A 5,209-nucleotide genomic window follows, 5' to 3' on the forward strand; every position below is an offset into this window, starting at 1 on the left:
TATCAATGGAACAGAAATAAACTTAAGCTTATATGGTCAATTAATCTACAGTAAAGGAGGTAAGATTATAGAAGGGGGAAAAGATAGTCTCTTCAACAAATGGCGTTGGTGAAACCAGACAGCTACATGCAAAAGAATGAAAAAGTACTACCCCCTGACACCACACACAAAAATAAATTCAAAATGGATTAAAGACCTAAATAGGAGACCGAAACCATAAAATTCGTAGAAGAGAACACAGAAAATAATTTCTTTGACATTGGCCATAGCAATATATTTCCAGGTATGTCTCCTTAGGCAAGGGAAAAGCAAAGCAAAACTAAACTATTGGGACTACATCCAAATAAAAAGCTTTTGCACAGTGAAGGAAACTATCAACAAAACAAAAAGACAGACAACCACATGGAAGCAAATATTTGTGAATGATAGAGCCAATGAGGGGTTAATATCCAAAATATATAAAGAACTTATGCAACTCAACACCAAAACAAACAAACAACCCCAATAATCTGATTAAAAAATGGGAAGAGGACCTGAATACATATTTTTCCAAAGAAGACATCTAGATGGCTAACAGACACATGAAAAGATGCTCAACAGCACTCATCATCAGGGTAATGCAAATCAAAACCACAAAGAGATATTACTTCGTACCTGTCAGAACGCTTAGAATAGAAAAGAAAAGAAGTAACAAGTGTTGATGAGGGTGTGGAGAGAAAGGAACTCGCATGCAGTGTTGGTGGAAACATAAATTGGGACTGTAAATTGGAAAACAGTATGGCGGTTCCTCAAAACTTTAAAAATAGAAATACCATATGATCCAGTAATTCCACTACTGGGTATTTATCCCAAGAAAATGAAAACACTAACTTAAAAAGATATTTGCACCCTGTGTTTATTGCAGCACTGTTTACAATAGCCAAGGTACGCAAGCGACCTAAGTGTCTGTCAGCAGATGAATGGATAAAGAAGATATGGCATATATATACAATGAGACATTTCTCAGTCATGAAAAGAGAGTGAGATCTTGACATTGGCAACAACGTGGATGGACCTAGAAGGCATTATGCTAGGTAAAATAAGTCAGACTGAGAAAGACAAATAACATATAATTTCACGTATATGTAGGATCTGAAAAACAAGACAAAGAGAGACGTAAGACTCTTAAATACAGAGAAAAAACCGGTGGTTGCTAGAGGGGAGGTGGGGAGGATGGGCAAAATAGGTGAAGGGGATGAAGAGGTACAAACTTCCAGTTATAAAATAAGTAAGTCCTGGAGATGAAAAGTACAGCATAGGGAATAGAGTCAAAACGATTGTAATAATGTTGGGTGACAAGATGGTGATTACACTTATGGTGGGGAGCACCAGGTAATGTATAGAATTGTTGAATGATTATGTTGTACACCTGAAACTAATATAGCACTGTGTGTTAATTATACTTAAAATTTTTTTTTTTTAATGTTTATTCATTTTTTGACAGAGAGTGAGTGGGGGAGGGGCAGAGAGAGAGGAAGACACAGAATGTGAAGCGGGCTCCAGGCTCTAAACTGACAGCACAGAGCCCGATGCGGGGCTTGAACTCACGGACCACGAGATCATGACCTGAGCCGAAGTCGGACGCCCAACCGACCGAGCCACCCAGGCGCCCCTAATTATACTTTAATAAAGAAAGTTCAAAAATTTTTACATTTTTAAAAATAGAAAAAGGAATATGGTTTTAAAATTTGGACAAAATTAGAAATTGTTCCAACTCCTGGAATTGTAATGTCTCTCGGTGATTTGGAAATGATACCAACTTCTCCCAATATAAACATTTCTTATATTGTAGAGTTTAGCTCATCTGTGACTAAAGCACTAATAAAGCATGTAGTTCTGGAAAGTGAGGATGATATTGGAAACGGATCTGCGGTAGGATTTCTGTGTAAGGAAGACCTGTCCACTAATGGGACACCTTCCTACCTTAATGGACCAAAGGACATACAACCACAACTCACGGGAAGGAGCTGTATTTCTTTTCTCTAATGTTTTCTGCCATGTTCCTGCAGATCTCTTTTATTCAATATTTAAACGAAGACTAATGTGATAATGATGCAGTAGCTGGGTAGAACAAAAAGTACCTAACTTTCCATGGCATTGCTAAACCAGCACAGTTCATTGACTTTATTTTAGAGCTACTCATATTTTTATGGAGTACCACTTATCCCATAAAAATTATACGATGAACAAAGATTTCCTAAGAGCCTCGGTATTGATAAATTCAAAGCCCTTTTCAAGCCATGAAAACCCTTTGATCTAGGAGAAAGATAATTGTTCTTAGAATTGAAATGCATAACAATTGCACGATGAAGGAAAATCTTGTGAGCTTTCCTGGCTGATGGAACAAGTTTCAGTCTGTCAAAGTCAGCTTCAATTCCATTATTTGAATTTAAAGGAATGGTAGAAATTACATCTCTTAATATCCACGGCATTAAAATCTTTGTCAGGGACACTTCCATTGTAAACACACTCCAAGCATATAGCATTGAAGGATACTGGAAACAGGAAGTTAAAGGACAAACCCAAACACGGAGATGAACTGCTTATGGCTCTGGAATGGTCTAGTCAGTGAGGAATCCATGGGTCTCACAGCCTAGGTGTCCCAGGGAAACCAGACATGGCCCAGAATTCCTCTCTTACAGTGCCCAGATCATAAATGCACTCCACAAGGGGCAGGAACGCATAACCAGCCTCTGAATGAAACCAGGGCCTCAATAGCCTCCTGTACTTATGAAAGATGGTTGCAAAAGTTTCTGCCTGCCAAGAGTGTGAGGGAGACAACTTGCCCGGGGAAGCAAGAGGACACAGACACAGCTCCCAATCAGGACTGGCCAGGGTTGGTGATGACATCTACACCATCCCGTATACTACTCTGGGGAGGGGATCCAAACCACTCTCCAATTTAAGATCTGATAGTTTTGGATGGGGTTCCTGAGATGTTGGACAGAGAAAGCAAACACATGGAGAAGGAGAGAAAGAAAGAAAGAAAGAAAGAAAGAAAGAAAGAAAGAAAGAAAGAAAGAAAGAAGGAAGGAAGGAAGGAAGGAAGGAAAGAAAAGGAAGGAAGGAAGGAAGAAAGAAAGAGGAAAGAAAGAAAAGGAAGGAAGGAAGGAAGAAAGAAAGAGGAAAGAAAGAAAAGGAAGGAAAGAAGGAAGGAAGGAAGGAAGGAAGAAAAGAAGGAAGGAAGGAAGGAAGGAAGGAAGGAAAGAACACAGTGAGGGAGAGATACAAAATTTTACTCAAAATGAGCTTTCAAACTAGAAGAATAAATATAAAAATAAGAAAAATTGCCAATAAAATTTAAAATGCAGAAGATTAAATCATTTTAGATAAATATAAATAATGTAACAGGCTGAAGAATGGCTTGAAATAAGTACATTTAGCTTTAAAAAATGTAAGAATAACATCCATGAGAAAGAATAAGACAGTATAAAAACAAGAGAGGCAGAATGAAATAGGAGTCCATGGATATGAAACCGAACCAATTAGAAATCTTGAAACTAAAATATTGTCATTAAACTTTAAACATTAGTGAATAGGGGTACCTTGGTGGCTCAGTCAGTTGAGCCCATGACTCTTGCCTTTGGTTCAGTTCACGGGAACAAGCCCTTGCATCGGGCTGCTCACTGAGTATGGACCCTGCTTAAGATTCTCTCTCTCTCTCTCTCTCTCTCTCTCCTCTGCTCCTCTCCCCTGCTCTTTCTCTCTCAAAAAAAAAAAAAAAAAAGAAAAAGAAAAAGAAAAAAAAATCAGTGAATGGGGTAAACTCTATGCTGGGTAAAATCAAAGATAGAATATAAGAAAGGAAACATATTACTAAAGAATTCATCCAGAAAGCAGAACAGAGAAGCAGATATTTAAAATGTGAAACAACAGATAAAAGACACGGAAGATAAACTTAAAGGCTCCAACATATGTCTGATGAATGCATCAGAAGAATGGAGAAAAATTATCAGAAAAGCAATACATGAAGAGAAAATAGCTCATGATTTTGCTGAATTCAAGAAAGAATAGTGTCAAAGCAAAGCAGTATGCTCAATATTAAGAAGGATCTTCAAAAATCGATCCATACCTGGACAATGAGTAGTGAAGCTAAAGGAGAAAATTCTAGAAATTACCAGAGAAAAAAGGCTGATTTTGCAGGACAATAACAATGAACCTCATTGGGCAGGTTCAGCAACAATAGATGCCAGAATACAACAGACTACAATAGAACAATAGTTATCTTAAAAGTACTGAGGGAATGGGTGCCTGGGGGCTCAGTTGGTTGGGTGTCTGACTTCAGCTCAGGTCATGATCTCAAGGTTCATGGGGTTGAGCCCTGCGTTGGGCTCCTTGCTGACAGTTCAGAGCCTGGAGCCTGCTTCAGATTCTGTGTCTCCCTCTCTCTCTGCCCCTCCCCTTCTAATGCTCTGTCTCTTTCTGTCTCTCAAAAAATGAATAAATGTTAAAAAAATTTTTTTAAGTATTGAGGGAAAATACATGTCAACCTGGAAATAATTATTTTAACAATCTTTTATAATTTGGGTGCCATTAAAACTAAAGATATTGGTACAGGGACAGACAGATGGACATGTGAAAAGAAAGCCAAGAAACAGAAATATACATTTATAAGCATTTTGTGTGCCTGAGAGAGAGAATTACAAGTCAGTGAAGAAAAAATGGATTTTACTTCGTACTTTGGGCTTGGACTTTGTTCTTCATGTGGAAAAGAATGGGACTAGACCTTACTTCATTTCATGCCCTCGAATTGACTCCAAGTGGCTTAAAGACATAAAATTTTAATTTTTTAAAGTTTTATTTATTGGGGCGCCTGGGTGGCGCAGTCGGTTAAGCGTCCGACTTCAGCCAGGTCACTATCTCGCGGTCTGTGAGTTCGAGACCCGCGTCAGGCTCTGGGCTGATGGCTCAGAGCCTGGAGCCTGTTTCCGATTCTGTGTCTCCCTCTCTCTCTGCCCCTCCCCCGTTCATGCTCTGTCTCTCTCTGTCCCAAAAATAAATAAACGTTGAAAAAAAAATTTTTAAAGTTTTATTTATTTATTTTGAGGTTGAGAGAGAGAGAGAGCGAGAAAGAGCACATAAGCAGGGGAGGAGCAGAGAGAGGGAGAGACTCCCAAGCAGGTTCCATGCTGTCAGTGCAGGAGTCTGACTTGGGGCTGGAACTCAGGGA

The sequence above is a fragment of the Puma concolor genome, chromosome B1, assembly GCF_028749965.1.
Source record: "Puma concolor isolate L17-30 chromosome B1, mPumCon1.1.hap2, whole genome shotgun sequence".
Classification (NCBI taxonomy): Eukaryota; Metazoa; Chordata; class Mammalia; order Carnivora; family Felidae; genus Puma; species Puma concolor.